Genomic DNA, 23,443 nt, shown 5'->3' with positions numbered 1-23,443 from the left:
CGATTTTCCCCACACCATTTGTTGAAAAGATTATCTTTTTTCCATTAGATACTCTTTCCTGGGTTCTCTATTCTGTTCCACTGATCAGTGGGTCTGTTTTTGTGCCAGTACCATACTGTCTTGATGATTACAGCTTTGTAATAGATCTTAAAGTCCAGGATTGTGATACCACCAGCTTTGCTTTTCTTTTTCAATATTCCTTTGACTATTTGGGGTCTTTTCTGATTCCATACAAATTGTTCCATTATTTGTTCCAGTTCTGTGAAAAACCTTGATGGCATTTTGATAGGGATTGCATTGAATGTGTAGATTGCTCTAGGTACCATAAAATTTTTAAAAATATTTTTTTTTCCAATTCATGAGCATGGAACAGTTTTCCATTTTTTTGTGTCTCTTCCCCAATTTCTTTCCTGAGTGTTCTACAGTTTTCTGAGTACAGATCCTTTGCCTCTTTGGGTAGGTTTGGGGTGTAACTGTAAGTGGGATCAACTCCTTAATTTCTCTTTTTTCTCTCTCATCGTTAGCAGAAATGCAACTCATCTCTGTGCACTGATTTTACATCTTGCCACTTTACTGAATTCCTAAATAAGTTCTAGTGATTTTGGGATGGAGCCTTTTGGGTTTTCCACATAGAGTATCATGTCATCTGCAAAGAGTGGGAGTTTAACTTCTTCCTTGCCAATTTGGATGTCTTTTGTTTCGTTTTGTTGTCTGATTGCTGAGGCTAGGACTTCTAGCCTTCACCACCTCTAGCCTTCACCACTGAACCACAGTGGTAATAGTGGATATCTCTGCTGTGTTTCTGACCTTAGGAGAAAAGCTCTCAGTTTTTCTCCATTAAGAAAGATATTTCTTGTGGGCTTTTCATAGATGGCTTTTATATTGAGCTATGTGCCCTCTATCCCAACACTGTGAAGAATTTCAATAAAGAAAACATGCCATACTTTGTCAAATGCTTTTTCAGCATTTACTGAGAGGCGCATACAGTTCTTGTCCTTTTATTTATGTACTGTATCTCACTGATTGATTTCCAGATATTGAGCAAACCTTGCAGCCCAAGAATAAATCTGCCTTGGTCGTGGTAAATAACCTTTTTAACATCCTATTAGAACCTACTGGCTCATATCTTGATGAGAATTTTTGTATCCATGTTCATCAGGGATACTGGTCTGTATTTCTTCTTGGTGGGGTCTTTGGTTTTGGGATCAAGGTAATGTTGGCCTCATAGAAAGAGTTTGGAAGTTTTCCTCCCATTTCAATTTTCTGAAACACCTTCAGAAGAATAGATATTAATTTTTCTTTAAATGTTTGGTAGAGGTCCCCTGGGAAGCCACCTGGGCTCTCGCTTTTTGGGAGTTTTTTTATTAATGCTTCAATTTCCTTACTGGTTATGAGTCAGTTCAGGTTTTCTATTTCTTCCTGGTTCCATTTTGGTAGTTTATAAGTCTCTAGGGATGCATCCATTTCTTCCAGATTACCTCATTTGTTGGCATATAGTTGCACATACTATGTCCTTATAGTTGTTTTTATTTCTTCGGTGCTGGTTTTGATCTGTCCTCTTTCATTCATGAATTTATTTGTTTGGGTCCTTTCTCTTTTCTCTTTGATTAGTCTGGCCAGGTGTTTATCCATTTATTAATTCTTTCAAAGAAAGGGCACCCAATTTCATTGATCTGTTCTACTGTTCTTTCGGTTTCCATTTCATTGATTTCTGCTCTTAACTTTATTAGTTTCTCTTCTCCTGCTGGGCTTAGGTTTTATTTGCTCTTCTTCCTCCAGCTCCTTTAGGTACAGGGTTAGGTTGCATATTTGAGCATTTTCTTGTTTCTTGAGAAGGTGTCTTTGGATCTAAAATGAGTTTCTTGTAGCCAACCTATTGATGGGTCTTGTTGTTGTTGTTGTTTTAATCCATTCTGATACCCTATGTCTTTTGATTGGGGCATTTAGCCCCTTTAATTTGAGGGTAACTATTGAGAGATATGAATTTAGTGCCATTGTATTGCCTATAAGGTGACTATTACTGTATATAGTCTCTGTTCATTTCTGGTCTACTACTTTTAGGCTCTCTCTTTGCTTAGAAGACCCCTTTCAATATTTCCCGTAGAGCTAGTTTGGTGTTTGCAGATGCTTTTAGTTTTTGTTTGTCCTGGAATCTTTTCATCTCTCCTTCTATTTTCAATGACAGCCTAGCTGGACATAGTATTCTTGGCTGCATATTTTTCTCATTTCGTGCTCTGAATATATCATGCTAGTTCTTTCTGGACTGCCAGGTCTCTGTGGATAAGTCTGCTGCCACTCTAATATTTCTAACTTTGTAGGTTCCAGATCTTTTGTCCTGAGCTGCTTTCAGGATTTTCTTTGTCTCTGAGATTTGTTAAGTTTCACTATTATATCTCGGTGTGTTGATCTATTTTTATTGACTCTGTGGGGGAATTCTTTCTGAATTTTTGAATTCTTTCTGAATTCTGTCTGAATTTTGATGCCTGTTTCTTTCCCCAGATTAGGGAAGTTTTCTGCTATAATTTGCGCCAATATATTTTCTGCCTCTCTCTCTCTCTTTCCTCTTCTTTTGGTTTGCTTTATGTTTTTGCTTTATGGTATCTAATATTCTAATATTGTTTTGCTTTATGGTATCACTTATCTCTCAAATTCTCCCCTTGTGATCCAGTAGTTGTTTGTATCTTTCTCCATTTCTTTATTCTCCATCATTTGTTCCTCTATATCACTAATTCTCTCTTCTGCCTCATTTATCCTACCAGTTAGAGTCTCCATTTTTTATTGCATCTCATTAATAGCATTTTTTTATTTTGACTTGGTTAGATTTTAGTTGTTTTATTTCTCCAGAAAAGGATTCTCTAGTGTCTTCTATGCTTTTTTCAAATCCAGCTAGCATCTTTACATCATTACTCTGAACTCTAGTTCCAACATCTTATTTATGTACATACTCACTAGGTCCCTGGCAGTCAGTCCTGCCTCTTGATCCCTTTTTTGAGGTGAGTTTTCCATCTTGTCATTCTTACAGAAAGTGGTTGCTTTTGTATTCATAGAGTTTCAATTATTTTTTTTCTTAGATCTCCAGTTAAGCTCACAGGTGTTCAGAATGATTTAATAGCTATCAAGCTGAATTCCTGGGATAGACAAAATTAAGGTCTCCTATGCCTCCACTATCTCGGATTCTGTTTTTATATTCTTGAAAACAGATATTTCCTAGAATATCTTTTCAAGCCCAAACATAGCCATATTTTTATAAACATGCTATAAGATTATTTATTGACAGGAAGTCAAAATAATTTTCAAAATTCATTAAATTATATCACTGAGTCAAAAAGGTAAGAATGCATCTCATTAGTAACAAAATTTTTTTAACTTAGGAAGCAGGAAAGATACAGCATGAAATGAGGAATACTAAAGTAGGAAAGCATCATATAATGATATCCTGTAAGTACTGTAAGTGGGCTTTGATAGAGTTCAATTAGTTAAATGTGCTTGAAAGATAATGTATCTAAAGTTCAAATTCAATTGCTTTTCCAGTCAAGGACAGCCAAGTAATTTTTTAGAATCAAAGCACCTGTTTATTCATAATATTTCATTAATATTTCTTTAGAGACTAAATAAACAATTAGATTTAAAAATAAATTAAAAATAACTTTATAAGCACTATTTCCCCCCTTTTTTCCCTTGGAAATAATAATTGTTATAATATCATGTTGGTGACTCAGTAGACACCATTGTTATCATTAAATCAAAATGAAACATATTCTGACTTGAAACATCATTGCAAGAAACAGAGCAAATAAGCTTCACCAAGAACACTAATGAGCCTTTACCAGAAATATAAAACAATATCCTGAGTATTTCTACTAATTAACGCATTGAACCAATCAAATCTCAAATATGGTAAATAATTATTAACAGAACATGTCTTTCTTTCCCACTGCAACTTAACTAGAGTTCTATAAATTTTGTTTTGGAAATATTAATGAATTATCTCATAACACCTCTACCAAAAAATTAATTGGTTTTCTTCCACCTAATAAAAATGTGAAATAATAATACTTTCTTTTAACAGTGCCTGTTAAAAATAAGAGAATATGAGAGAAGATGTTTTCAAAATACTAATTAGGCTGTCATCCAGTTTCGAATGTAAAGTTATAAATATCTTCTCTCAAACATCACTTAATACACTCTTCATTTACAGAATGGCATAGCTATTATTAGCATAATCCTAACAATCATATATGATTCAACAAGTCTCTTATCAAATTATATGAAAGTAAACCAAGGCTCAAAATGCCTAATCTTTCCAAAGAGTTAAAATGAATAACCTCTAAAGCCTTTCTGAGTCCTAACACTTTATGACTATAATGTTTGCCTTAAGCCCTTGCTTAGCCTTTGCCACTCAGTACTAAAACTGGCATTATCAGTGCTAACTATGTGGTATTTTTCTTGCATTGGAAATACTCACTTTGTGACATTTAGCTTAAATTAATTTGTATCCAGTTTGAGAGGGTGAACATGAAATTGATCAGAAAAGAGTACAAAAACACTGTCTTCTGTTCCTTCTATTAAAACAAAACAAGGGTGCCTGGGTGGCTCAGTGGGTTAAGCCGCTGCCTTCCGCTTGGGTCATGATCTCAGGGTCCTGGGATAGAGTCCCACATGGGGCTCTCTGCTCAGCAGGGAGCCTGCTTCCTCCTCTCTCTCTCTCTACCTGCCTCTCTGCCTACTTGTAATCTCTCTCGGTCAAATAAATAAATGAAATGTTTAAAAAGCAACAACAACAAAAAAATGTCCAAGGTCATATACTTCAAAAGAACAAAGTCTAGTTCTCTACAATTAAACACCAATAAATTATAGATAAGATCACAGCAGTGTTACAATAGCAAAGCAAACTTTCCCATATGCTTTGAAACATAAGACTTAAAACTGTTAACCTATTTGTCATAAGGTTATTTAATAGCTCATCTTAGTGTTCTGTCCCTCTCAGACTATACAGTTTAGGATCAAGTCGTATCTTAGAAGTTATATAATTATAACTGTAAAAATTAAGAGAAACATTTCTTCATTCCTAATGATCTTTCTATTACCAAGTGAATGAGAGAAAACAAACTGTTAGGTCCTCTTGTTCACATCTCAAAAACTTAGACAAAATTATTCTCTATCTTTAAAATATTTTAGCTCTCTCGTTTTATATTAGGAAATAATACTTCTACTTTATTCTTGGTCAGATGATATCTATCCATTTCCTATGACCCATGAGTTATCATACACTTTTTGCTGACTTCAAAACTTCAATATTCTTAACTATAAGTTTTTAAAGAAATTAATTCACATTTGGATAGCCTTATATCATTTGCAAATTTTTTCCATATATGCTACCAAATTACCAAATTCAAAATAATCCTGGAAATCTTAAAGTTCTTAATTTTCTTGGTAAGGAAATTGAGGCTGAAAGAAGATAACTCTTGTCTGAAGGCATCTGAATCCTGAAGTTAAATCCAGGTAATTCATACCAATTCCAATACTCTTCCCACCATACCACAGCAATCAGATAAACAGGACATTGTTATAAGAAAAACATTGTTATAAAAAAAAAAAAAAAAACAAAAAACAAAGAATAAACCCTAAAGAATGCTAAGACTCCTTGTGCCACAATGTAACAATTTGCCCTTGTGAAAACAAGTGAGATTACCAAATCATAACCCTTACTCCTAGACAAGGTATAAAAAGTCACTGTACCCTTTTCCCATAAAATGGACTACATTTTCTTCTCTGAGAGAAAATGAATAACTTGTGCAAATTCCCTGTTTAAAGATCTCTTGCCATTCCTCATGTTTGATATGTTTGTCTCCACAAACACAGTTAAGGACAAACCTGTCCCCTAGTTTTCCAAGCAAGGAAGGGAAAAAAAAAAAAAAAGTGGCACTAAACCTCACAATTTCTGCCATAGGGAAAGTAATATGAAGGGTATAAAGGGTCAGAACGCTTCCTCTTTTTAACAGTCATTTGCTGGTATCTATAGATGCCTGAACAGAGTTAGGAGGTAAATTTCTATTGCCCAAACTACAATTTTTGAGCTAACTAGGCTAGTTCTGAGTATGAGGACTTTTTAAACGATTGAAGATTCCTACCTTTAGGCGGAGGTATAGAAAAGTATAGGTACGGTTTGTATTCCATTGGTCAAGAAATAAAGGTTGGGAGAAATCCTTTTGAAAGGTTTCTGTTTCCTAGTACACGGAAATTTTCATCTCATTGTGATCGAAAGAATCAGAGCACATCTAGTCCCGACAAAAGCAGTACCAGCATCCCTAAAGGATGTCAGTCCCTAGAACAAATATGATTCAACATTAACCCACAGAATAAAAAGTTAATAGGCCAGGAAATAATTTGGTAGTCCAAATATAACTTGGAATAAAATTGCTAATTAAAAGTGGTTTAAATACAGCATCCAAAACAAGTTCCTTAGAGGTTTTACAAATTAAAATTCTGATGGACTATGAACAAAGAAGATTGAAAATTTTTTAAAAGATTTTATTTATTTATTTGACAGAGAAAGAGATCACAAGTAGGCAGAGAGGCAGGCAGAGAGAGAGGAGGAAGCAGGCTCCCTGCTGAGCAGAGAGTCTGATGTGGGGCTCAATCCCAGGACCCTAAGATCATGACCTGAGCCGAAAACAGAGGCTTAACCCACTAAGCCACCCAGGCGCCCCGAAATTTCTATTTTAAATTAGTAAAGAAACACACCTAAAAGTATAAGCTTCTGGCCTCATATTCAAATTCATCATTTTTTCTAGTTCTTTCATTGACATTAAGATATTTATCCATTTTCAAAGTCACCTAAGAAACAGATCATTTTCATCTCTTGTTTCACCTCTGTCAAACATTGTAGAACTAAACAACCATTTGTCTTCACCTTTCTAAGCAATCAAGTTCAGTCACTTTTGTATAGATTAGTTATGAATGACTTCATAGGTTTCTTAGGATTGGGTTTCTACTCATCTCAGAACACCGTACTAAAACTTATACTCCAAGTATACTTTTTATATTATTTGTCATTTTTGGTCAGTTTTAAAGTTTTGTTTGTTTCCTCCACACAGGAACTATTCCCACTTTCTGAACTCTGACCCTAATACAGTCCCTTTCTTATTTTCCTCTAACAAATCTGATCATTCGTTTCACTCTTATTTTCTTAGCTTTCCTTCCTTAAGTTCTCTTATGTAGATATATTCTAAGTTGCCATTCTAAGTAACTGCTTTTCTCTCCATTAACCCCTCATGATAATGGGTTGTACATGCTAACATGCATTCATTTAACTTCCTAAATTAGAAATTATCCTACTTCTATAGAGAAACAACTCAGTTCATTTAAGTTGTTTTGCCTAACAGTTTGGATGGTTTGTAATTGATTTGTAATTTAATGTTTAATTAAAATGCTAAAATACTAGGTTATCCCAATTGTACAACTTTTTACTTCATTGACATTCTTTACAATAAAATGTAAGAACATACCTTTATGGTATCATGCTAGGCACTAAGGATATAGCAACTGAGAAAATAGCCTGATGCCTATAATTTAACCACTACCAATGAATCCATCTACTTAAAGTTAGAAGTTCAACTCTCAGAAAAAAGGAAAGGAAAATATATAGGAATTAGGATTTTGCAATAAAGATGAAGCAATTTATCACTTAAGCACTTTCTTGCTTTTTATTTTAAAACAAGCTTGAAAATCATCTTTATCACCACAAAAATGCCAAGTTTTCTCAACAATAGTGAAAAAAGAAAGAAAGAGGAAGGAAAGAAAGAAGAAAGAAAGAAAGACAGAAAGAAAACATGGAAATACTAAAGATCAAAACCACAGGAATCCCCAATCTAATTTCAGCAGTCAGCAAACTAGGGCCTCACAAACTGGTCATCTCTTTTAATAGTTTTACTGGAACATGGCCACACCAATTTGTTTATGTATTTTTTATGCCTACTTTTGAGATATGATGACAGAGTTGTGTACTAGCAACAGAGCCTGTATTGTCCACAAGTCTAAAATATGTACCATGTGGCCCTGTAAGAAAAAATTTGCCAACCCCTACCGTAACTGATTGGGTATCTACTCTCAAAACCAAATAATGAATTTTAAAAATAGCTAAATTTTAATATACTTGAAAAATTCAATAATTTTATATAACAGCTTAAGACACAAAGACATGCTTATACTATTTAATTACTATATGTTTATAGCACTTAATTACTAGTATTTATCCCCACTAGGAAACTGCTGCCTCAATCTAGATTTTTCATATGTAAAATGGTGATGATAACAATAATTATTAGTTATTATCAATTATTGCAATAAAATGTGGTTTTCAGAACAATTAAACAAGGATTAAATAACATGTAAAGAGTTAAGATTGTAAGAGTTTATTATGACTGGCACATAAAATTTACTCAACAGAAAAAGTAAATAACAGAACTTCTACTTCTAGCTATGGCAGAATAACTGGTATCTGATTACCTCCTTCACCATATACAACTATGAAACTAAAGCAACAGATAAAAGAGTATCTGTTTTCAGACACTAAACATAAGAGGCAGCCCAAGATTGAGGTTCCTAAGAAAAGGAAAATACATAGTAAGCCCCACAACAGCCAAGGCTTTCTGCCCAGAAGCATGTTCCAAACTACCCTATAGGGAGGTAAAGCCCAAGCAGAGCACAGTGGCCTCAATGAGCTCAAGATGCAGATATACAGAGATTAGGGACACTAATGTGGATGGAATTTGCAGGGCCATTTACCAAAAAGTAGATAGTTTTACATAAAATGAATTCCAGAATCTGCAATAAGGTCTACAGTTTTGGCAAATTTGGCAGGCACAGGGTGAGATTCTATGAGATCTGGCACACTATAGTACTAGGAAGCTTGGGTTAAACTGTTATTTCAGAAAACACAGTGCTGTACTATTTAGGGGTCCTAACCATTCAGAGTAGAGCAAACTCACTCAATGCTCCAGGCATTCAAATAAGTTCCCAGAAAGGCTACTATTTAGTAGATTTACTCTAGACTTGTGTAACAAAATTACAAAAAGATCAAGCTGACAAAAAGACATCCATTATACAATACAATATGCAATAAATATTATACAATATATAATTGTACAATAAAAATTACCTGGAAATTCAAAGGCATAAGAAAACATGACTCAAAAGAATAGAAAAACAAGGAGCACCTCGATGGATGGCTCAGTCAGTTAAGCAGCTGTCTTCGGCTCAAGTCAAGATCCCAGGGTCCTGGGATCAAGCCCTGCATTGGGCTCCCTACTCAGCAGAGAGCCTGCTTCTCCCTCTCCCTCTGCCTGCTTGTGTTCTGTCTCTATCAAATAAATAAATAAAATCTTAAAAAAAAAAAAAAACAGAAAAACTGAATACAGAAGGGAATACATAAAAACTTCAAATCAGCTATTATAAATATATTTAAGACTTAAAGGGAAGGGGCATCCAGGTGCCCTGCCTTCAGCTCAGGTCATGATCCCAGAGTCCCGGGATCAAGCCCCACATCAGGTTCCCTGCTCAGCAAGCAGTCTGCTTCTCCTTCTTCCACTCCCCCTGCTCTTGCTCTCCCAAAAATAGGACAATGAGTTGACAGAGAACAGCAACATAAAACAATAAGAGTATTTTTTAAAAAGCAGAAGGATTTCCAGTTTAAGATGGAAGGTATAGAGATCTGAAAGAGTGACAGTTCCACTAATACAAGAAGGAAAAAAAAAAAAAAACCTGTTAAGCACCAAATTATTGACTCCTCCTGAGCCCATCAGGGAACTAAGGCCATAGGTCAAACAAAAATATGAAAAAAGACACGTAGGGAGAGAAACAGGACCTGAGCTTTTCCTAACCTGGAACAGATGCCACTGAACACCATATAACCCACCAAGAAGATTAAACTAGAATTTACAAATGAACTACTAAAGGCTGACTGGGGGTTATCAAGAGAGTGTGAAATCCTGGGGACCACAAAAGTGAGTGGGGGAGGGTTGCAAACTGCAACATCATGATTATAATAAGAAATATATATTTGTTCTTCCCCTTTCCTGGAAGAGCTCCTAAAACCTTGTAAGTGATGAGAGGGATAAAGGTGTCTTCTGTTATTCATAACAAATACCTTTCAACCACACCTGAATTTATGTTAACATGGTGACTACTAGAAATCCTGATAACCCAAGGATGGGTATTGCTTGCCAGGAAAACCAACCAAGTGATTAGACGTTTGGAATTTTCAGCCCCAAACCTCTCACTTACACATTGGTGAACATGTGAAAATGCTGAGAAGGCAGCACTTGGAGAGAACATGGAAACCCCAAGGCTCTTTCCACATAACTTGGTCTTTGTAAATCTTCCATCTGAACTATATCCTTTTAGAGTAAACCAGTAATCTAGTAAGTAAACTATCCTCCTAAGCTCCGTGAGCTGTTCTAGCAAACTAATTGAACCCAAAGAGGAAGAATTGAGAATCTCTGATTTCTGGGGTTTTGGTCAGAAACATAGGTAACAACCAGGGCTTGCAAATGGCACCTGAAGTGGAAAGGGAACAGTCTTAAAGGACTAAATCCCTAACTGGTGGGATCTGATGCTAACTCCAGGTAAATAATGTCAGAATTGAGTTAAATTGCAGGACATCCCGCTGACGTCACAGAACTATTTGGTGTGTGAAAAATCCACAGATAAGGTATCAGAAGTGTTCTGAAGTTAAGTGTTCTGAGTGCAGGTACAGTGTTGAAAGTAGAGGACACATACAGAAGTGCGCTTTTCCTTTACACACACCTTCTTGCATACTCTTCCTCCTGGAACCCCACTAGGAACAGAAAAGCTGAGGGAGAATTCTAAGCAAACCACGCCCTTGCTGGCTAAGAAAGAACAGTAAACAGTGCTGAAACTCTATCCAGAACCATCTAGCTTACCTCCCTTACAAAATAAAACTTTAATCTGCAAACCTGTACTTGAGGGCACTAGTACATTCAGCCTAGGTGAGAAACTTCGACCAGAATCATTTAGTTATCATCCTGACGCAAAATCTTTAATATGTAGGAAGAGGTACATCAAAACTTCATGGAAACTCACTGCAGCTGTGAAAGGGAAACACAGGGCCGGAGTTGGGGGGATAGGAAGGGATTGCTCTACCCTCGGAAGAAAAGTAGGAATTCACACTGGTCTCAACATTACAACCGAAAGAGGGACAGGTACTCGAGAGGGCCATAACCCCAATATCCAGGTTCAAAACACTTACCTAAAATAGAAACTTGATAATAACATGATTCGATAGTAAGAGAGTATAGGCATACTTACATGAACTCATATATAAATACATATACACATACCACCAAACACATATATGTACACAAAAATCTTACTGTTCCTATCTCACATTAGTCTAAACCCCCCTGAGTCCTTAATTTCCTCATTAGGTCACACATATTGTAGTTGGCAAAGAGACTTTTTTTCAAAATTTTTTATTATTGAAGTATAGTTGAAATACAATGCTGTATTAGTTTCAAGTACACAAAATAATGATTCCGTATTTCTATACATTATGCAATGCTCAACAAAATAAACATAGTTACCATCTGTCACCATGACATTATTAAAATATTACTGACTATATTCCCTATGCTTTAATTTTCATCTCATCAATTTATTTCTTAACTAGAAATTCATACCCCATAATCCTCTTCACCTATTCTGCTCATCCCCCACCCCCACCCCACTGCCTCTGGCAACCACCAATTTGTTCTCTGTATTTAATGGTCTATTTCTGTTTTTTGTTTGTTTCTTATTTGTTTTTCAGATTCCACAAATAAGTAAAACTGTACAATTTTTCTTTCTCTTATTTCACTTAGCCTATACCCATGAGGTCCATGTTGTCACAAATGGTAAGATCTCATTCTTTTTAATGGCTGAGTAATACTCCATCATCTGTGTGTCATATGTCTTCTGTATCCATTCATCTAGTAATAGACACTTAAGCTGTTTCCATATCCAAGCTATGTGACTTTTAGAATTAGTCTTTTCATTTACTTTGAGAAACACCCAGAACTTGAATCACTGGACCATATGGTATTTCCATTTTTAATTTCTTGAGGAACCTCCATACTGTTTTCTATACTGGCTACACCAATTTACATTCCCAAAAACAGTGCACAAGAGTTCCCTCTTCTCCTCCACACCCTCACCAACACTTATTTCTTGTTTTTCTGCAATTAGACATTCTGACTGGTATGAGGTGGTATTTCATTGTGGGTTTGATCTGCATTTCCCTGATGATTACTGATGTTGAATATCTTTCCATATGTCTGCTGGCCATTTGTATGTCTTCTTTGGAAAAAATGTCAATTCAGGTCTTCTGCCCATTTTTTAATTGAATTGCTGTGTTTGGGTTTTCTTTGGGAGGGGGTAAATTGTAGGACTTCTTTATGTATCTTGCACATTAATGCCTTATTGGATATATCATTTGCAAACATCCTCTCCCATTCTGTAGGTTTCCTTTTTATTTTGCTGATGGTTTTCATCGCTGTGCAAAAGTATTCTATTTTGGTGTAGTCCCAAAAGTTGTTTTTGTTTTTTTTTTTTTTGCTTGTTTCACCTGCCTGAAAATACCTATCCATAAATATGTTGCTAAGGCCAATGTCCAAGAGGTCAATGCCTATGTTTTCTTTTAGGAGTATGAAGGTCTCAGGTTTTACATGTAGGTCTTTAATCCATTTTGAGTTTATTTTTGTGTATGGTACAAGAAAGCAGTCCAGTTTCATTCTTTTGCACATAATTGCCCAGTTTTCCTAGCACCATTTATTGAAAAAATGTCTTTTCCCCATTGTATATCCTTGCCTCCTCTGCCATAGTTTAATTGACCACATAAGCATGAATATATATCTGGGCTCTCAATTCTATCCCAGTAATCTAAGTATCTATTTTTGTGTCAGTACTATTATTATTTTGCTTACTATAGCTTTGTAGTATAACTTGAAATCACAGATTGTGATAACTCCTGATTGTTTTTTTCCCCTCAAGGCTATTTAAAGTCCTTGGTGGTTCCATAAAAAATTTTTAGCATTGTTTCTTCAGTTCTGTGAAAAATTCTGTTGGTATTTTGATAGCAACTGCATCAAATAGGTATATTATTTTGGATAGTTTGGACATTTTGACAGTATTACGTGTTTCAATCCATGAGCATGGTATATCTATTTTTTTATGTCATCTTCAATTTCTTTCATCAATGTTTAGTTTTTACTTTACAATCTTTCATGTCCTTGGTTAAATTTATGCCGAGGTACTTTATTCTTTTTGGTGCAAATATAAATGGGATTATTTTCTTAATTTCTTTCTCCTACTTTGTTATTTGTACATAGAAATGCAACAGATTCCTAAGAAAGAAAGAAAGAGCGAGCAAGCAGGCAGGCAGGGAACACATTTCTGTGCATGCCACAACTTCATTAAATTCAGTTATTGTTCTAATAGTTTCTTGATGGAGTCTTTTGGGTTTTCTATATATACTTATCATCTCATCAGCAAATGGTGGCAGTTTTACTTACTCCTTTCCAGTTTAGACCGCTTTTTATTTTTGTCTGATTGCTATGTCTAGGACTTCCAGCACTATGTTAAGTAATAGCAGTAAGAGTGGACATCCTTATATTATTCCTGACCTAAAGGAAAATCTTTCAACTTTTCACCACTGAGTATGATGGTAGCTGTGGGTTTGTCATATAAGGCCTTTATTACATAGAGCTATGTTCCCTCTAAACACACTTTGTTGAGAGTTTTTATCGTGAATGAATGTTAAATTGTGTCAAATATTTTTTCTGTATCTATTGAGATGATCATATAGTTTTTACCTTCATTTTGGGTTTTTTGGGGGTCTTTTTGTTGTTGTTTTTTAAAGATTTTATTTATTTATTTGACAGACAGAGATCACAAGTAGGCAGAGAGGCAGGCAGAGAGAGAGGAGGGAGCAGGCTCCCTGGTGAGTAGAGAGCCCGATGCGGGGCTTGACCCCAGGTCCCTGGGATCATGACCTGAGCTGAAGGCAGAGGCTTTAACCCACTGAGCCGCCCAGGCGCCCTTACCTTCATTTTGTTAATGGGAACTATCACACTGAGTGACTCGTGGATACTGAACCATCTTGGCTGGAATAAATCCTACTTGATCAGGGTGAATGATTCTTTTAACGTATGGTTGAATTTGGCTTGCTAGTATTTTAAGTTCTTTTGCATCTATGCTCATCAGAAATATTAGCCTATAGTTTTCTTAGTGTCTTTGTCTGGTTTTGGTATGAGGACTATGCTAGTGTCATAGAGGGAACTTGGAAGAACAGGTATTAACACTTTTTAATGTTTGGTAGAATTCAACTGTATAGCCATCTGGTCCTAGACTATGTTCATTGGGAATTTTTTGATTACTGATTCAATTCTGTTACTAGTAATAGGTCTGTTCAAATTTTTTATTTCTTCCTCATTCAGTTTTAGAAAACTACACATTTCTAGGAATTTAACCACTATGCCAATTTGTTGGCATATACTTTTTCATAGTAATTTCTTAAACTCCTTGGTATAACTGTGGTATGGGTTGTTACTTCTCTTTCATTTCTGGTTTCATTTGAGTCCTTTCTCTTTTCCTTAATGAGTCTATCTAAAGACTCTGTTTATCTCTTTTGTTTATTTTTTCAAATAACCAGCTCTTAGTTTCATTTATCTGTTCTATTTGTTTTTAGTCTCAATTTTATTTATCTTCACTCTGATCTTTATTATTCCTTTCCTTCTACTAACTTCTGGCTTTGTTCTTCTTTTTCTAGTTCCTTTAGGTGTAAGGTTAGATTGTTTCAGATTTTTCTTGTTTCTTGAAGCAGAGAAGATTCTGATTTAGAACTTGCACCCTCTTGGGGCACCTGGGTGGCTCAGTCGGTTAAGCATCTGCCTTCAGCTTAGGTCATGATCCCAGGGGTCCTGGGATCAAGCCCCACATTGGGCTCCCTGCTCAGTGGAGAGTCTACTTCTCCCTCCCTCTGCTCATGTATGTCTCTCTTTCTCGCTTTCAAATAAAATCTTAAAAAAAAAAAAAAGGAAGAACTTGCACCCTCTCAATTTCTAAGTTCTAAACCATATTTATATATAGAAAGAGGTATATTTAAGTATAACTCAAAATTATTTTGCCCTGGGGGGAGACAGGGAACAGGATCATATAATGCCATCAAATATTTTAGAAGCCGGCTGGATTTCAGATATAAACTAGGAATTCAACTTCCTATTTAAAAAGCAAAACAAAACACAACTAATGCCACAGGAATCTTCCCAAGGTCATACAACTAAATAATGACAGAGTCAGAAATGAAACCCAAGTTTATTCAGTTTTTTAGTTGATGAATACAAAACCCAAACTTGCTCGCTCATTAGAAAAAAAAAACTTTTTTAAGTTTAGGATCAAAGGGAAAAACAAAAAAGCTAGTAGTTTTTAAGTTCTAGTCCCTGACAATAAATTAACATTAGTTTCCTACACCCTACGAAGCAGAAATTCCTTCCTAACTTTAAATATAGTAAACTTGAATTATGTGTCACTTTAAACATATTAATAGTCACTACTACCATAACCACAACATTGATTTTTTTGTATGGAGACAAACCAGAATTTCAGAAAATAAAAGAAATTTGACAAGCAGTATTCAAGCTAAATAACCTTAGAAAACATATTTATATCTCTATATTTATGTTTATATATAAAGTACATCAAGCAAGGCCTAAGAGATCTATGTAAGTTATAAATCACTAAATCCTACACCTGAAACCAATATTACCCTCTACGTTAACTAGAGTTTGAATAAAAACTTGAAACAAACAAACAAAAAAAATCCGTGCCAAAGAATAAGAAGTAGTTTTCCAAATTTGTGACTCACACTATGCAACAAACTTATTCAAAATTATCAGTTGTGTAACCACACAAAACTATCTGGATTCTATAATCATTAGGTTTTATTTTGTTCATGAACAAGGGAAGGTTTTCACCTAAAGTTACTTAATTTTGAAAGGTCAAACACCAGCATTATATCTCTTGTTAAGTTGCTTCTAAGAAGTGACTTTTATTATAAACTGGCATATCTAAGTTAAACACAGTAAGAAAGAGCACGACAAAAAATATACGTATCCTATACCAGTTTAGCAGATTTCTTTTGTCAAGAAACCAAATTCACTAAGTAAAGTAAAACCGAACTATGATGTGACCTATGATGTTCAAAGTACTACTCTATTCCAAATGATGCCCATTGTCATCAAAGGAAGGACTCTCAGTTCACAGGTAATTTGCCTAAAACAGTTATATCTTTCATTATGAAAGAGAAGTGTAATCAACAAGTACACAACAGCCATAAAAGATCAGTAAATGGAATGGATGATGCATTTATTTATTTATTTATTCATTCATTCATTCAGTTATTAAAGATTTTATTTATTTATTTATTTGACAGAGAGAGAGAGAGAGAGATCGCAAGTAGGCAGGCAGAGAGAGAGGGGGAAGCAGGCTCCTTGCTGAGCAGAGAACCCGATGCAAGCTCAATCCTAGGACCCTGAGATTATGACCTGAGCCGAAAGGCAGAGGTCCAACACAATGAGCCACCCACGTTCCCAGACAATGTATTTATCAAAAAAAAAAAAACTAAACTCTTTAAACTGTGACTGCTGCTATAAACTGCGTTTTTATGAATGGGCATGGATGTTGGCATATAATAACCCTCTCCTTGTGATAATTCATTTTAAAACCTAATTCTCCCTCTTATTCCTCCTCATTTTACAGAAAAATCATCCAACACAAAAACTAACTAAAATTAGTAAATTTTACTGACTACACCAAATTTTGCTATAAAATTTGAGGAAAAGATTTAACTTACATGCCAAAGAATAAGATTTTCTAATAATTTAAATTGTTAAAAAAATTCTTGACTTACAGTTATATTAGCACTTGTAAAGAAGTAATTTATAATTATCAATCTAGATTTAACTGTAGCATACTAAAAACAAAATAAAATGCTTTTTTTTTTTTGTATCCTTACTTGTACCGAGAAGAATTTAAAAGACAAGTGTATACAAATTGGGATACAGAGCCATAAATTAAACATGAACTCTTAAATACAAAAAAAAAACAACAGTAAGCCCAAAGCAGAACCTGAAATTAGGCTAAAAATATACCATTAGTGTAAATCCATTTGTGTATGTTTTAATAAATGTATGCATGAGAAGACATACAAAAATAAATCCAGCTACCAGTATATGTATAAAATGTTTTTTTAAAAAGTCATACTAGAAATTTAATGATTATCTTTAATGAAAAGGACAAGAGCCTGAGATTAAGAAATATCTTTCATTTTGGGGCGCCTGGGTGGCTTTGTCGTTAAGTGTCTGCTTTCAGCTCAGGTCATGATCCCACAGTACTGGGATCAAGGCCCACAATAGGCTCCCTGCTCGGCAGGAAGCCTGTTTCTCCCTCTCCCACTACCTCTGCTTGTGTTCTTGCTCTTGCTATCCTCTCTGTCAAATAAATAAAACAAAATCTTAAAAAGAAATCTTTCATTTTAAACACTTCTACACTATTCTGATCATTATATATCCTGTAATTCTTCAAATACTAATAAGTCATAAATAAAGTACTAAGTAGACTATAAGAAAAGAAGCATTAGAGTGCCACAGCAACAAAATTAAGGCTCAAGGATATAGAAAGCATGGAGGATTAAATAGTACTAAACATCCTCAAAGGTGGGAGAATGTGATATTTTTATAGGAAATGAAGTACAGCCGTGAGCAGAAAGGATAAATTTCTATTTACCATATTAAAATGTTGAATCTGAGATCAAAAGAAGTCACCCTAAGTAAAATACTACTAATTCTAAATTCCTCCTACTCTACTTTCAATCACTGGTTACCTTTAGGATTTAAAAAAGCCACATACAGAGTCTTAAGCCCTACATAAATGAAATAAAAGGGGAGGACTATTAGTGGTGCCCAAGATAAATTTTTTTTAAATGAATTTAAGTCATTCTCAGTACATTTAGACAAGTAAATGAATGTACTAAGTTTTTCTATAAAGCTAACTTTATTGAATATAGAGGACATTTTATTCTGTGATTTTTGTCCTTCCTACTTTTTTGATATTCAAATGTCCTTTTTTAAAATTATTATTTTTAGAGAGAAGAGGAGAGGAGCAGAGGGAGAGGGAGAACATCTTAAGCAGGCTCCACACCAAGCATGGAGCCCCTTAGGGGCTCGTCTCACAACCCTGACATCATGAGCCAAAATCAAGAGTCACACACTTAACCAACTGAGCCACTAAGAAACCCCAGATGTTCTTTTATGATACAATGGTGATAGCTGGTAACACTGGGGTTTTGTTTAGCTTAGAAAAATAAAAAGTTGGCACCTGTTTGTTCTTTTTCTAATATATTTTACTAGTCCATGAAATCCAAAAATTTAGGAACTATTATGGTAAATACTAAGGATAGTTATTTTTGAGCCCAAAGTAAGGTTTAAATCTCCTTGTAATTAATAAGTAATCAGATTTATATAGAGATAACTATTTATTTCCCTGGAGGTATAAAGTTGAATAGTAACTTCAGAAATCGTTGGGAAATCATTAAGAATAATTGTTCATGACCTCTGAAAACTTCAAATAGAAGATGAAATTATTTTATTCATCAAGTACCTACTGTGTATCTACAATGACATTAATGTAAAACATTAAGACAATAAAAACTTGCTATGGTCTCATTTAAACTCTGAATAGCAAAACCAAGGGTTTATCAGTGGACAAGAAAATGATACTATAAATTACCACCATTTGATATCAGAAAGAGTCATATACAAGCCCAGTGAACAGAAATGCAAGCAGTCAAGCAAAATTACCAAGATGAGATGGCAAAAGAAATAAAAAACTAGCCATAAGGTCTACGTTTCAGAAGCAAAAGTCCTTTCTCTACAAAGAGACAGTGATGAATTACACGGGTTACCTATTACTGAAACAAAAATACTACAGAAACTGTTTTGATCATCAGAGTCAGAAACAAATAAATATTGAAACCGAAAAACATAAATAAGAATATAACAACTAGGTTCATTACTAGCTTAGGATTGCTTAACATTTCCTTTAAACCAGAAAGAGGGGAGTCCTACTCAAAGGTCAGGCTGAACTTTCAAATGAGCATTAAAAAGTGTCAGATGAAAAATTTAGAGAGCTAAAAGAAAAAGAGGCAAAGTCATTTAAAAGAAATCTACTATTAGAAATAATAGAGAAATAACTCTATTTCTCTATAAAAATGAAACCGAAAATAAAGAATTAGGTACATATATAATAAACCCACTATGTTGCAAACCCTATACATTTAGTATGAGGTTTAAAGTACATCTTAATTCACTAAGTCCAAAATTAGCCATGCTGGATGTTATACCCTATATTATTCTTTACAATTATATTTCTAGCAATCAAGAAACTAAGTTCATGAGTCTTATAATTAAATAATTGTTATTCATAGATCTAACACTTTGCATACTATTTGAAAAAAAATTCTTCATGGATTATATATTTAAATCAATAAAATCTCTTAAGAAAAAAAAAATTTTTATCTGTGCTTCCTTACTAAAAGCTGCCAAAATCCTTATCCCCAGAACTTATCTTACGTGGCAAAAAAGAGCTTGCAAATGTAATTAAGATTATGGACCATGAGATAGATTATCCTGGTTTAACCGGGTTGGCCCAATACAATCATTTGACTCCTTAAAAGAAACCTTCTCAGGTGTTTTGAAAGAAAGAGAACAGGACAGATGGCAGTGTAAGAAGGACTAGACCCAGTATCATTGGCTTTTAAGATGAAAAAAGGCAGCCATGAGCCTAAGAAAGTAGGTAGTCAGCCACTAGAACCTGGAAAAGAGCAAGGGATCATCAGATTCTCCCCTACAGCCTCTGGAAAGAATGCAGCCCTGCTGACACCTCAATTTTAACTCAGTGATTCCATGTTGAACCTCTGACCTACAGAACTATAAGATAACAAATTTATATTGCTTAAGCAAGCTGGTTTGTGGTAATTGGCTACAGAAACAGAAAACTAATGCAGTATATATTCTGTAAGTAACTTTATGTTTATAAATACAGATATTAATTTCAATTTACTCAGCCCAAGTTTAGAAACAATATACAAACGCACACAAAAGAAATAATACACCAACATACATACAGAGGAAAACACTCAACTAAAAATAAGATAACCTATATTCCCGTTTCAGTCTGACAACTAAGTATCTGTGTGACTTTGAGTAAACTAGTTCTTCACCATTTGGACACCAATTTCCCCATCCATAAAATGAAATCTAATAAAGCAATGATTATGAAATAAATCAAAACAGCAATTATAGTCAATACTATCTTGGATTCAAGAAGCCTCAGAATTAAACAGAATATATATATAGCTACTAATTCAAGATTATATTAATGAGACTTGAATTACATTTTTAAGTCTGTAACAATGAATTCTATATTAAATGATATGAGCAATTGAAAGAAAAATGACATAATGTGTAACAAAGCCTTCAAAAAGAAGAACCACATTTCAAGGCTGAAAAAACAAGAAAGATTTCTTGAAAGAAGTGTATGATATAAGAATATATGGGTCTGATAAGTTTCATTATCTAAAGCACAGACAGTAAAATCAGATTGTTTTTCACCCTGACACCTTTTCTCTCATTGTTCAAATTAGAGAATTGCACAAAAAAAATTATCTTTGATCTTCAGAGACTGATCTTCATATTTTCTTCACTCTGTTTCATTACTTTTTGTACAATAACAAGGTATTTATGTCATCTCTTAAAATAAATTCTGAGCATACATACTATCAAAATGATACAGTTCCTCACAAAGCTGTAAACCGTCACTCTTATACAGTGATGCTAATACATCATGATAAAGATTACCAAAACTCAACTGGAAACCTATCCCACTTTAGTTTGAGAGATTTCATTTAAGGGGGAAAGTGTCACTTTTTCAGAGTTGTAAAGAGATAATATTTCTATTATGAAACTTTTGAATAATATTTCAAATGAATTACTAAACTATGCCTAAAATAATGAGTATCTACTAATGACTATCAAATGTTTCTGGCAGATAGTAATTAGTGCCATTTATTAAAAATTCCAGCCAGATCAAAGAAACATTTTCACACCACAATAAGAATCAAGGGCAAGAGAAAATTCCAAATCAAAATTTGGAATTCCACAACTATTAGATATATTAATAACTCAAATAACTAAAAAATAACTCTGTTTTAAGAGATTTAAGCCATACATAATTCTGAAGTAGCACATGCTTTTAAAAGTCAAGATTTTTTTTAAAATTAACATATAATGTATTGTTTGTTTCAGGGGTACAGGTCTATGAATCCTCAGTCTTACACAATTCACGGCACTCATCATAGCACATACCCTACCCAATGTCCATAACCAGCCACCTTATCCCTCCTGTACCCCAAAGCCACTAGCAACCCTCAGTTTGCTTCCTGAGATGAAGAGTCCCTGGTCCCATCTTGTTTCATTTTTTCCCTCCCTACCCCCCACAACCACCTGCCCTGCCTCTCAAAGTCCTCATATCAGAGAGATCATATGATAATTGTCTTTCTCTCACTTTTCGCTTAGCATAATAGCCTCTAGTTCCAGCCACCTCATTGCAAATGGCAGGATTTCGTGTCATTTTGATGGCTGCATAGTATTCCCTTGTATGTATATGTATGTATACATGCATACATATATGTATATATACATGCATATACCACATATATATACATACACATATATACATATACCACATTTTGGCTTTTTTTAAGATTTTATTTATTTAGTTGACAGAAAGAGATCACAAGTTGGCAGAGAGGCAGGCAGAGAGAGAAATGAGGAAGCAGGCTCCCCGCTGAGCAGAGAGCCTGATGCGGGGCTCAATCCCAGGACCCTGGGATCATGACCCGAGCTAAAGGCAAAGGCCTTAACCCACTGAGCCACCCAGGCACCCCTACCACATCTTCTTTATCTATTCATCTATTAATGGACATCTAGGGTGTTTCCATAGTTGGTCTATTGTGGACATTGCTGCAATAAACATTTGGGTGCAAGTGTCCCTTCAGATCACTACATTTGTATCTTTCGGGTAAACATCCAGTAGTGTTGATTGCTGAGTCATAGGGTAGCTCTATTTTCAACTTTTTGAGGAACCTCCATACTGTTCTCCAGAGTGGCTGCACCAGCTTGCATTCCCACCAACAGTGTAGGAGCGTTCCCTTCTCCACATCCTCCCCAACACCCACCGTTTCCTGATTTCTTAATTTTAGCCATTCTGACTGGTGTGAGGTAGTATCTCACTGTGGTTTTGATTTGTATTTTCCTGATGTCAAGTGATGTGGAGCACTTTTTCATGTGCCTGTTGGTCATTTGGATGTATTCTTTGCAGAAATGTCCGTTCATGTCTTCTGCCCATTTCTTGATTGGATTATTTGTTCCTTGGGTGTTGAGTCTGAGAAGTTCTTTATAGATTTGGGATACTAGCCCTTTATATGATATATCATTTGCATATATCTTCTCCCATTCTGTCTGTTGTCTTTTGTTTTCGTTTACTGTTTCCTTTGCTGTGCAAAAGTCTTTTATCTTTTTGAAATCCTAATAGTTCATTTTTGCCCTTGCTTCCCTTGCCTTTGGTGATGTTTCTAGGAAGAAGTTGCTGTGGCTGAGGTCAAAGAGGTTGCTGCCTGTGTTCTGAAGGATTCCAATGGATTCCTGTCTCACTTTGAGGTCTTTCATCCATATGAGTCTGTTTTTGTGTGTGGTATAAGGAAGTGGTCCAGTTTCATTTTTCTGCATGTCGCTGTCCAATTTTCACAACACCATTTGTTGAAGAGACTGTCTTTTTTTCCATTTGACATTCTTTCTTGCTTTGTCAAAGATTGGTCGACCATAGAGTTAAGGGTCCATTTCTGGGCTCTCTATTCTGTTCCATTGATCTATGTTTCTGCTTTTGTGTCAATACCATACCGTCTTGATGATGACAGCTTTGTGATAGAGCTTGAAGTCTGGAATTGTGATGCCACCAACTTTGGTTTTCTTTCTCAACATTCCTCTGACTATTTGGGTTCTTTTCTGGCTCCATATAAATTTTAGGATTATTTGTTCCATTTCTTTGAAAAAAAATGGATGGTATTTTGATAGGGACTGCATTAAATGTGTAGATTGCTTTAGGTAGCATAGACATTTTCACCGTATTTGTTCTTCCAATCCATGAGGACAGAACGCTTTTCCATTTCTCTGTATCTTCCTCAGTTTCTTTCATGAGTACTTTATACTTTTCTGAGTATAAATTCTTTGCCTCTTTGGTTAGGTTTATTACTAGGTATCTTAGGGTTTTTGGT

At 34.9% G+C, this 23,443-nt stretch overlaps 1 protein-coding gene across 11 annotated transcripts in view; it reads right to left on the bottom strand.

Annotated features, from left to right (window-relative positions):
- Nucleotides 1–23,443, bottom strand: part of GPHN (gephyrin) — a 639,435-nt gene that overhangs the window by 576,340 nt on the left and 39,652 nt on the right. The window lies entirely within an intron of this gene.

Source organism: Mustela putorius, unplaced genomic scaffold (genome assembly GCF_011764305.1).
Source record: "Mustela putorius furo isolate JIRA1106 unplaced genomic scaffold, ASM1176430v1.1 tig00000129_pilon_pilon_pilon, whole genome shotgun sequence".
Classification (NCBI taxonomy): domain Eukaryota; kingdom Metazoa; phylum Chordata; class Mammalia; order Carnivora; family Mustelidae; genus Mustela; species Mustela putorius.
The sequence above is the reverse complement of the archived record's forward strand: the minus strand, read 5'-3'. Positions and strand labels throughout refer to the sequence as shown.